The following is a 12,496-nucleotide window of genomic DNA, read 5'->3' as shown; positions in this document are numbered from 1 at the left end:
ACATGCCTCTAATAAGGAACCTATTGTTTCTAGCATTCAAATGGATTTGAAATATCAGGGATTAGTAATTACATTGAAATACAGGATAATGTCAATGGATTATGACATATCATTAGATAACTAATTGTAAGTTAAATCTCATTGTAGACATAATCTATTTCTGTTCGTTATCCTCTATTCTATCAAGCAGAACAGATGGCCTTTTGTCAAATAATCGATATTGTAATTAAAACTTGCCAACAAATTATTCTTTTTAATTTAAAGAAGATTTTTTTTTTTAATCAAAACATTTAAATGGCCTTTATTTAAATTTACTTTGCTGCCATTTCTGACCCAACAATCCTTCATAATCATACTTCACGGGTGTTTCCCTGGAAACCGAATACACTACTCAATAAACTTTAATATTTCCTTCAGAACCCGTTTTACCTACACTCCCATCTGACCGTTGAGCTTTCTGAACTCCAACCAATTCTGCAATGGCAAGAGCTCTCTCTGGGCAACACACTTGGACCTATCTTCTACAAAAATCTGTACTGCGGGACAACAATCCCAAAAAAGTAATCCATACCTAATTTAAAAAAAAAAAATTCTGATCCTGACCCAGTAATCTCCCCCAGAACTAATAAAGCCCTCTCCAGAGAAATGATATCATTGTTTCGTGTTATTTGGCTGGGATATTCACAGATCCCTGAAAAAGTGGATTAGTCCACTTATCCCTACAAGAATCTGGAATAGGATACAAAAAAACAAACAGATGTTGTGCTACATTTTTTTTTCTTTTTAGTTAAGAACGTGTCTGCTCAATAAGTGACCGTCTCTACTGATTGCGATTGTGTTCTGTAGCACAATCTCCAAGTTGTTATTAGGATTTTATTTAATATTGCTTCTACGATACGTGAATAGGGATGCCTTATTTACGGAAAAGTGGTGTGTTGCGGAATGTGAATGAAAAAATAAAGGATGTTACTATTTATGAATTACGGGGAAAGTATATAGTAAAAAAAAAAGTGCATAAGTTTTTTCTTTTTCCTCAGGAGCTTACTAAGCTAAGTTTGGGAACGGCAAACTTATATCGTAACAAAGTTAAACATTTTCTATGTACGTAACATAGTTACTAACAAAAGTTTCTCACCAGATATTATTATTCGAATTTTACTCGAATAAAATTCAATTGAAGAACTCTCAAATGGCATATTTATAACTGTAGAAATACATACATACATAAATTTATCAATAGATTGTATTATCTTTCATGCCAATATATCATCTAATACATTATTCAACATAATAAATGTCTTAGTATGTGAATCTGTATATAAGGAGAAGAGTGATTTATGCTGTAAGCATGGTTTAGTGGATCTAGAGACGACACACTCTGTGAAGTAAGTACACATATCGAAGGCATAGTAACAACGCCTGTGTACACTGGCCTATGAGGCGCTGTCGTCGTCCTGGGAAATGCAGATTCATCATTTCCATACCGGTGTGGGTTAGCTTGCTTTTCTCTCTTCTATTCTCTACTTTGCCACTTGCCTTTTACTAACTTCGAAATGGGAGCAGCACAGCTACACTGGAGGATGCCCTTTACTTACGCTCATCTCTTGTCCCCGGCGTTGCCATCCCTCTTCAGACCATCTCAAACCAACATCTACTCCCTCTATCTCTATCTTAACTTTACCCTTTTTATCCAGGAAAAAAAAAAACAAGATTTATGGAAATCTTTTCTTTTACGACATAATTCCTGGTATATTTGCTAAGCATATCTATATACATATAACTAGAAAGAAATATATAACTAAACGTACCTTTACACCAACCTCTAATCCTAAGGTTCATTTTGGTTGGATGGATTAAGCTAATTGAATAATTTTTGATAAAGTTAAGGTTCATAGATATTCTAGTACTGAAATCAACCATTCTCAAATATCCTTATCCCAATGATAGAACCTTCAATACCACAGTAACCTTTAGCCAATGAAATAATGAAAATAATACGAGTATAAAATAATAATGAATTACCTGGAGAAACTATAGTTTTAATTTTTTCTTCACAGACAGCAGTAATTACAAATTACAATTAGGAGGTCCTTCTTGCAAAGTATTAGATAGGCCACTAGTATCTGAAACAAAATTCTCAATTAGAAGGGCAACTTAAAATGCATCGGTAGATAGTGTAAAGCTAAATTAGGATCGACTTTTCTTTTTTTTTTTGAAATAAATGCATTGATCAAGACAGAATTAGTTCAGTTCAAATAACTTTGTCCTTTTGGATTGATAGTATTTTAAGGCATGCAATTAATTAGATTCCAATTAGTAACGTTTCTTTAAGAAGACACGCTAGGTCATGCCCAGCACTTTAAGAAACGAGGTTGTTCGAATATCTTGTCAATAAACCCAATTTTTTGTTCAGGTATGAAATATTTTTGGAAACTGATTCATCAAAATAGAAACTGAATACAAAGAAACAATTTCGTAAGTCTGTTACCATTCTCGCCTCATTAAATTTTAGTGTGTTCTTTTAAAGTTTCCAACAAATGAAATATAACTTTTGTTTCTATCAGACAATTTTGGAATAATGTTTAATTAAGTAAATTAGTTGTTTCTTTTCCAACATAATTTACGTTACTCATTTTAAAATATATTATGAACTACTAGTTGCAGTCTGCCTTTTGCTCATTTGATATTCTGGTGTTTTTGTCCTCGGATATTACTTGTATGAGAATCTTGAGCAGCTCTTAAGAGATTTTTGCGAACAAATCGAATAATCTATTGCCTTTTAATAAGAGAACTAATACATCTTTGCTATTAAAACAATTTTTGATTCTCAAATCATTGTAGCCCAAAAAAAAAGGACGTTGAAGTATGTTCCGGTGATTCTATTTGGCCTATCTGCCTGTCTTTTTGGTAAAAATTATCCCTGGAAAGGTTCTTCCATTAAGGAAGCAAGTCACCTTACTTGATGAAACAACAGTCAACCCACTTATAAAGAGAATGACTTTCAAGATAAACGATGATAAGTGGATACGCGACATTGTGATCAGAATTGTTTTGGACTACGTTTTGTAGGTACTGTCTCATGTCTTCGGGAATTTATAACTACTCGAGTCTATTTAAACTCTCAAGTGAGAGACCTACGTTTTATTTGTTAGAAAAAATTGTTTCTCTAGTAAAATATGAGCTTCCACCTCCGTCCAGGGCACCTGAGACTATGAAGACTACTTTTAAGGAAGTGTAGAGGAATAAGAGATAAATTATTTGTAAGTAATACTGATCTATCTCTCACAAGAAAATATCTACATCAACGTCATCCTAACCGTTTGCTGTTAAATCTTAAAAAGAAATTTCTAATTTAACGAACTGTGAATGTACCTCTTAGAAATAGTTATAAAATTCTACACAATTTTTAATTTACTTACTCACATATTTCAAAACAAAATTATTAAAATTTCTTTTCAAATTTTTAGGAGATGGCGAAACAAGAAAAAATCCAGATCTTATTATTTTTAGTAAATATTTTACTATTCCTTCTCTAAAGAAAGGATAAGCCACGAAGTCCAGAGAATGTCTTCATTATGAAAGTTTTCCTACAGGATAAAAATAAAGGAAAGAAAAGTGGTTGAGTTGATGTGTCCCTGACATTTCTACCACCCTGTATTTGTGTCTGGGTCCTGTTTAGAAGCTAAACCCAAAATGGGGCCCAAGAGAAAGAAAAGAAAAAAAGTTTATATTATCTCTCTCTCTCTCTCGCTCACGCTCTGGGCAAGGGGCATGAGAAGGCACAACGAGATGGCTGATTATAATAAGAAAAGGTCTGGATAGGAAAACTGACTCAAATCAGATGAGGGAAAGGCTTAAGGAAAATATAAGAAGAGAGAAAAAGTTGTAATACCAGTAAAGTTTTCAATTAAGAAAGAAGAGTTGAAGAAAATAGAAATTCAAGAATTTATTTATATGTATGAGGCTGCGGAAAAATAAATAAAACTTTCTCCACTAACTAGGAGTTTTTACTAAAAATTTTGTTGTAGTCAATACTGTATCTTGTGGAAAGTTCTCAGATTGTTGAAATAGATTAGGGTAAAGTCGGGTGAGATGGCCAACAGCCGAAATTTAACCGAAATGTCGTCCGACGGCGCTGTGTGACCTCTCCAGTGATGAATCTTCATGTCTGACTACGGTGAGTTCATTTTGGTCTGCGTCAAAGCATTATTAATTAACTCAGAGAATAAAAACATTATCGTGTCAACAAAAAATTTTATGATAGTTGCATACTGCGTGCTGCAGCGAATGCATTTAGTCGAAATTTTAGTGTTGTTTTTTTACATATTAGGGAAGTACAGTATACATTAATGAATCCTAACTTCTAAAACTATCCAAAAGTACGCGTTGAGTTATGTTTATCATGTTGGCCATCTCTCTCTAGCATTCGGGACAGATGGCCATCAAACAGTAGGGATAGATGGTCAATTATTTTTACTTTTTTTCTGTTACAGTTATGCTCGGTTTCCAATTCAACATGCCAACTCAGCATAAAAGACAGAACACTAACCGCGGAAATTATACTAAAGAAAATTTGAGATCGTAATTAACCCCACACCCAAAACTGTCGTCTCTGCAAGAAAACGAGCCAAGTCTGTTGTCACTTTATTAACTTCTCTCGAGCACATTGCTGTTGTGAAAAACAGAGTTGCAAAGAAATCCAAACCAACAAGAAATACCATCCCCAAAGAGACAATTCTGAAAGAAATCGGAATCGAATTTGAAGAGGAAAGAGATGCCATTTTAGAAATCGATGAAACTGAATGTACAGGATATGGGGAAAGCTACAACAAGACCAGAAAAAAAAGATTGGTTGGAATGCATAATATGCCGGAAGTGGTTCCACGAAACTTGCTCTTCTTTTGCATGCGCTTGCCAAAATTGTAGTAAAAGCGCATTTAAAAAGAAGAATAATACAAATAATAAAAAGAAAGTGGAGTTCAGCAGGGATCGATTTTTAGTCCTGTTCGTGTTATACGTAAGTAATATCTCCTTAACAAAAACTTACAGTTTAAAATGTTAAGTATAAGGGTTGATTAAACGCCAAAAGGTACACAAATCAGCGAGTACTCAACATTTCATTAATTCTTCATTAATAGTTAAGTAATTCTACTGCATTAATTTTCATTAATAAGTTATTTTTTAGAATTTATTAGATGTCACAGACCCTTATGCTGGCCATTTTCGTCTACAAAATATATGTTCAAGTAGCACTGTAGATTGACTGTAATATCTAGATATCTATAATAATGAAACTATTAATTACAGGTTAAAAAGAAAAACGTTATAAAAAATAAAAAAAAATTATGAGGCTAAAAAATTCAAAACTTTTTTTTATAAAAAACTTACATCAATGATTTTGTTTATTTTATTTATTTATTTTTATTTTTAAATAAAAATCGTCGGTTTAAGTTCATTCTTTGATTAAAGTAATTGTTATTTTATGTAGTAGTCAAACGTTTATAATAATAGGTAATAATTATCTGGCTTTATCGCAAATAATATAGTTTTCTTCAATTACATTCTCAATCTAGGTATTCATCCCACAATGTTGTATATATGTAATATAAAGTAAATAAGATATGCATATTTTTAGGACAGCTAATTATTCCAGTATTTTACCACAAGTAAAATTAGGGGGACTAAATTAAATTACAATTGAGAAATGAATAATTGTTGTTGAATAATCTACTTGTTATTAACTGTGTGTTATTTGTGCTCACGAATATTTCGGTAAGACGAATTCAAGACAGTAGCCTACTCTTTGTCTTTTTCTACTTTAACATGCATGTACATATTTATGTGATTTATCATAATTATAGCAAAAAAATATTATAAATGAAGTGGCCAGCATAAGGGTCTGTGACATCTAATAAATTCTAAAAAATAACTTGTTAATGAAAATTAATGCAGTAGAATTACTTAACTATTAATGAAGAATTAATGAAATGTTGAGTACTCGCTGATTTGTGTACCTTTTGGCGTTTAATCAACCCTTATACTTAACATTTTAAACTGTAAGTTTTTGTTAAGGAGATTTTTGTACCTTTTGGGTAGATTTTCCTTTTTGTTTATTTTACAAAGTTACATATGTTCTTTACAGATTTTTTTAAAATTTGGAATAAACAATTCTACCATTATAATCTGATAAGGTGTTAAGTCGGAACCGTAACTACCAATGGAGAGATCTTTTTAAAGAATGATTATAGTTGCGTTCCCCCAAACCATCCTCAATAACAATTTTTTTGAAAAAGCGTTTTGAATAACATAGGAAGGTATTTGTACGTAAATAGCAAAATTAAACTGCGATTTCAGTACTTCCTTTTAAGAGGAGTAAGAAAAATAAACTACGATTGCAGTACTTCTTCCTAAAAGGCAAAGAGGCAAAGATCTTTTAATCGAACGACAATTCATTGATTTAAATCGGTTCACTCATTGATAATTTAAATGATTGCAGTACTTCCTCTTAGTAGGTGCAAGAGCATCAGCAACGTAGAGGAGCTTTAACCACTTATTCGAGCTGAATTTTATCACAATCGGACTAAGCGTTATAGAAATATTGGTAATAATAATTTTAGAAAGGGCCTTATTTGGGTGGGGCAAACTCCCCTCCTTATGAGGCACGGCGTCGAGACTTTTAAAGTGCAAATCTGTACAAAATTTCGATTCGAATGACCCTTCATTCATGCAAATCGGTTCACGTGTCGATAATTTGCAACGATTGCTATACTTCCCCTTAACAAGTGTAAGAGCAGATCGTCGCTTTAATGTTAGGTAGGGGAGCCCTAACCCTATCATCCTACCAAATTTTATCAAAATCGGGCCAAGATTTACAGAGTAATTAGTAATAATAATTTTGGAGGGGCCTTACATAAAGGGGGCTAACTCCTCTCCCATTCCATGTACAGGATCGAGACCCCCAAAAGGCACATCTACATAAAATTCCGAATCGAATGACACCTCATTCATGAAAATCGGTTCACGCGTTTAGGCGCTACGTTGTTTACAAAAAAGGTAACAAGAAGAAGAAGAAGAAGAAGAAGAGGAACAAGAACAAGAACAAGAACATTTTTTGAAAAAGCCGTTTTTGCTCATTTTTGGCAACTTTTTTCTCGAAACCTATTAGATCTGGGTTGTTGCAAAAAAATTACAGTTATAAAGGAGGGTTTGCCCTATATTATAAAGAAAATTTGGGAATTTTATCTTTTATAGAAAAAGAGAAAAAAATTGTCAAAGTTGGGTGTTTTTCAACGTTACGCTTTTTCGTGCAGTTTTTGATGGTCAACCCTTATACAACTGTCCTACCGGACAGTTTTAATGCTTTGTATGAAATATGCTGAAGAGTTACAATACACATATGACATTGCTTTGGGCGCTTTTGAAGAGGGTTATGATTAGGGAACGGATTCGTATGTATTTACATATATTTTTCTAGGCAATTTACAGACGTTTTTCAACTAGAAGTATTCATACTGAGTACTGACACTTTTTAAGCCGTTTGAGTCTACTTTTATTTCACATATTTCCACATATTTGGATGTTATCGCATATTTATACATATTTGATTAAAATAAATAAATATTTCTACATATTTAATCAAAATATGTACATATTTTTTCATATTTCTCATTTTGGGCATATTTCATAATTGGGAGGTGGTTGACAGGAACTGTGAACCACAGACTGTAGGGCTGTGAATCACAGTGGGTACAATGGTTATTGTAATTTACACAGAATGCTGCTAAACAGTGACGGGCACTTGTTAGTTCTTTGAAGTTGTCTGACGTTGTCTGTTCTTTCAGCTCGTTCGTTGAAGTGTCCAATTCATTTCGTTCGGTCACTTAGTGTATTCTTTTTTGGGTGAAATGCCATGAACATCGGCCTCAAACAAACAACTGGTTGCTAAATATCTTCGCGAGTTTCCAGCAGAACTTTTTCGAAGTGATGGAGACATTTTGTACTGCACAGCTTGTGACAAGCGCGTTTCTTGCTCTCAACGTTCCCAAGTCACCCAACATATTGCCACCGGATCGCACATAGAGAATAAAAACAGAAAGAAAGAGAGGACGTCCTATCAAGCCTTCCTTACATCTCCATCATCAAGTAAGTCCACTCTGAGTACAGATCTGTGTCGGGCTTTGGTTAGAGCAGATATCCCTTTTCACAAACTTAAAAACTGGTAGAAGTACTGAGCAAGAACAAAGGGTGGGAGACAATCTGCCAGATTTCTGATATTATCAGTGGAACAGAAGTCACCTCAGAACATCGTGTACCCTTTACAACCAACGAGATAACTTCTTTCAGCAAGGCACCTATAACATCTGTAGATGTTGAACGATCTTTTAGTCGTTACAAGTCCATCTTACGCCCAGATCGTCGTCACTTTACGTTCCAACATTTGAAATTTCATGTGGTTGCAAACAATTTCGAAGAGTGAAGTTTTCAAAATTGAAAATTTAACACATCTTTTTATAAATAGTAAAAATGTTCTTTGTTGTATAAATAATTATAACTTGCCCCCCCCCCCCAAATTCCATTGTCATAAACAAAAATGTCCAGTTTACTTAAATATTCCAGAAAATATTTTAAGAAAATCACATATTTTCCACATAATTGACGAAAATAAATGCATATTTTAATTAAATATTTGACATTTTTAAATACATAAAAATCCGTTCCTTAGTTATGATAAAGCAGCTGTCTAAATACAGCAGAGTAACACATTTGTCAAATGAAACAGAATAAAAAACACACAAACTTGTTTTCCCGCTAAAAGATAACAGCGAATGTCCATTATCTGGGAATAACGTTGGATAATAAACTGAATTACAGCGCCTGTAACTGTAAAATTGGAAAAAAATGCCAACAGTTCGAGGTTTTGTAGCTAGTGTTATGTGATGAGAAGACTGAATGACCTATTTACTATTGATGGATTGAATTCAGCCTATTTTGTGCTGTTCCACTCAGTCACGATCTAAAGACTAATATACTGCATATATTACGACAAAAAGTTTCATACAGCAAAAGAGAGTAGCGAGAATATTGTTTAAATTTAGTAGGTAAAGGAGCTGCCTGGCCATTCACACTTCATCTTGTTGCTATAGGCTGGCTATTGCTCAGACAGTACTTCATAATTCAAGCAAGTTTAGGCGATGATAACAAGTGAAAAAGATGTCGAGACCTGACAAAGAACTGCACTAAAAGGGGCGCGCACAACGTGTACCAAAATTTGAAGAAAGGCAGTGAAAATCAACCACTGAATCCGTAAAATCTCTCCTTAAATTGGAGTCATCGAAAATAACTTTAAGAAGGAATTAAAGAATAAAGAATTACCTACTTCAAAACTGTTTCTATCCCACTAAATGAAGGTCTAAAAAGAGACTGACCAAATTGAAATAAAAATGTTTCGAGTCTTTATTGAATACGATATGTTTTGCAGACATACTCGTAGAACTATTAGCGGCACTATTCTTTGCAAATATCGATCTATTGCACCTAAAGCACGCAGGAGGTCTGTAAATAAAGTGATAAGTTTACTTGTGTTAATGTTTCAGTACAACAAAATCTTATTCCCTTAGAAAGGCAAACAGCATCTAAGACGTTTATTCCTACTCTTCATAAACAGTAATGGTATTCATAAACTGAAATCTCCTTTATTGGGTGGTTTTTTAAATAATGTTTTCTGTGTTTCAAAGTGGCCTTTGATCTTATGGAAAGGCGGAAATCTCAGGAACTCGGATTAAATGAATAAAAGAGGCTGACCTTATTTCTTTAAGTAATTTCAAAAATGAACCGTTTAATTTATTTATCTTTTCAAAGTAAGGGATTAGCTTCAACTCAAGAGATTTCTGGCTCCAGGTCCAGTTATCTGGTTGAATTTAGTTGCATCTTTGTTTTTTCTTCAGTGAAGTGTCTCACTGTCTGATGACAGACAGTTATGTGTAGTGAAAGAATACATTCCGAAGGTTGGGAGAAAACTCAAAACTGGCTCTGTGAACTAAATGACCTCATGTAGATAGATGCGTTTTAAATTATAAGAAAAATAATTTCGAAACAATCAAGGTAGAGCAAAACTCAGAGATATGGGAAAACCGTTGGACCCAAGAAGAGATTTGAGAAGAGGAAATTGTGTACTAAAAAGATTTTTTTTTAGGTCAAAATCTTGCATAATTTAAAAATTATTGTCATACAATGAAAATATTTCAGTACAACGTAAATCAGAACAAGAAAACAACAACTTAAGAGATAGTGCCATCGATGAACACTGCGCCAATCAAACGCGCTAGTATTGGTACAAAAATGCAGTGGCAATTCTTGTATATATTTGTAAAGAGTTGCCAAATATACTGTAAACATACAGTAAAGAAACTTTCTATTAAAATGTGTTAATTAGAGATAAGGAATGAGATCTCCTGTTTTTTAAAATTTAATTATCGAGATTTCCAAATAATCATTTCAAGGAAGAATTCATTATCTTTTGCTGAACTCGACCATAGTACGTAATTCCTTTTTTCAGCTGCACGAGAAAGAAATATATTTGAAAAGAAAAAAGACAGCATGCCTTTATCACGTTAGACGAACACTAGGATAGATAAGTTGTTGTCTAGCTGAAAACAGTTGGCAAGAAGAAGAAGAAGAAGATGGAGAGTCATCAGTATTTCGCTAATTATGAAGACTAGCTAATGTAGGTTACCGCCTAACAGCACTGAGCTTCATTACTCTCTGTCTACAGCGAGCTAGGTAGCCTGAAGAGTAATGAATGGGCCTAGCACTAACCCAAAATATATGTGTACTAGTAAACATGTTGAAGCGGCCAATAATGTAATACTAGTTATCTCCTTACTGTGTCCTCTAGCAGAACCACCATGTTCAACATCTTAACTGGTTACTACATTTATTAATATTGATGACTTTACGGGCTTTCCGCGCCTTTATTTCCCCACAATTTGAAAACCAATGTTTATATAAAAGAAAAATGGAGCTAAGAATAATATCGGTCATTTACGGACTTGAAATTTTGGCAAAAGAAAGACAAAAAAATCTGGTATTGAATATTTACTCAAAGTCCAACTGGTCAAATATTCTTACAAACTTGCAAATATTCTTCAAGCATTTTGAGAACAAATTTGCTTTCATTATCAAATACCAGGTCTGTTCGAACTTAGAAAATTCTTCTACTGACATTTTTGAAATGTTAAAAATGACATCAATGAAATATTGGAAGAAGAATAATATTCTAAGCAGCTAGGAAGAGCCATTCGATAAGTCGTTCTCTTCGTCAAATACCAAAAACATATAAAACGGGTTAGTAAATGGTAGTAGATCACCTACAATTTATTAGTTAATAACTTCGCTTAGAAAAATTATAGATTAATTACTTAGCTCGATATTTCCGGCCACGACTTCACCCTTGCTATATACTAAATAATTTTATATTTCATTATATCTAGATTCAATTAGTAAGTCTTACAGGTAAAGCAAGTACTTATGATTTATAGTTTGTGTTCTACCTAATCTAAGTGCAATTGTTCACGATCAACCCTTATACAACTGTCCTATTGTACAAATCATATTACCTTACTTAAGATCTTAAACATACATTATACCTTAAACCTTTTACAGTACCAAATCTAGCCATGTTTTCGTTATTTTTTTCAAGAACATGCTTAGGTAAGAGAGAGAGAAACAAAAAGCAATTTCTGGCAAGAAGAAATTGTCTTCTCAGAAACAGTAATGAATTAGAACAGGATGATGGTATTTCCAAGACTGAATAATGTAGATTACGAACAGAATAAAAACAACTCACATGGACTTTACAATTCCTCTTGCAGCAATTCTGGTTGATCTTAACACTTTGAGAGAACTAATTCGAGCGACTGACATGAATGCAGGAAACTAATTTGATAATCTGTAGGCCGTAGAACATAAATATTAAAATTTGAAAGACCTTGAATAATTAATGAAATGTGATTGAACTGAACAGTTACCTCTGAATTAAATGTAGTTCACACAGCTGAGGAAATAATTGAGATGAAAGTGAGCAGATGAAGTAAAAGGAAACGGGATTAAACCACTTACTGTTACCACTTTTCCAAGGGTCAAGCCAACACATGATGGAAACTGTACGCTGAATTTTCGGAACGTGAAGTTCGCATTAACTTGAATGTGTGAAACTTCAATTGAATTAGAAAGATAAGCTTCTTCAATTATTTTGATTGCTGGTTGAAACTTGTGAGAAATTGAAATTTAAGAAACACTAGAATAGGTTCCCGTTCTATTCAGATGAATGAAAATAAACGGTTAGAAAATTGCTCACTGATTATCACTGATCCAAAAGAATGAAACTGAAGGAACCAATGGAAAGGATGTTTAAACTAATCAACTTCGAGAGCGAGCACGCGGTGTTATGGCGGACTGCCTGATAAGAAAGGTTACTTGTAACATGGCACTGCCTTCT

General features: G+C 33.4%; 2 long non-coding RNA genes across 3 annotated transcripts in view; one reads left to right on the top strand and one right to left on the bottom strand.

The window, feature by feature from the left end:
* LOC141450854 (uncharacterized) overlaps window positions 1-12,463 on the bottom strand; it is a 28,564-nt gene extending 16,101 nt beyond the window's left edge. The window contains exons 1-4 of one of the 2 annotated variants that reach the window (XR_012456360.1): window positions 12,027-12,463; window positions 11,846-11,947; window positions 2,023-2,123; window positions 1,809-1,950 (exon numbers count right to left, since the gene is read on the bottom strand). This is a non-coding gene — a long non-coding RNA (uncharacterized lncRNA). The remainder of the gene's footprint in view (window positions 1-1,808; window positions 1,951-2,022; window positions 2,124-11,845; window positions 11,948-12,026) is intronic. The other variant, XR_012456359.1, reaches the window with a different exon arrangement.
* Window positions 1-12,496, top strand: part of LOC141450857 (uncharacterized) — an 89,056-nt gene that overhangs the window by 47,753 nt on the left and 28,807 nt on the right. The gene's annotated exons all lie outside the window — the stretch shown is intronic.

The sequence above is a fragment of the Rhodnius prolixus genome, unplaced genomic scaffold, assembly GCF_049639745.1.
Source record: "Rhodnius prolixus isolate KJV_2025 unplaced genomic scaffold, Rpr scaffold_8, whole genome shotgun sequence".
In the NCBI taxonomy this organism is placed as follows: domain Eukaryota; kingdom Metazoa; phylum Arthropoda; class Insecta; order Hemiptera; family Reduviidae; genus Rhodnius; species Rhodnius prolixus.
This window is presented reverse-complemented; position numbering and strand designations above follow the sequence as displayed.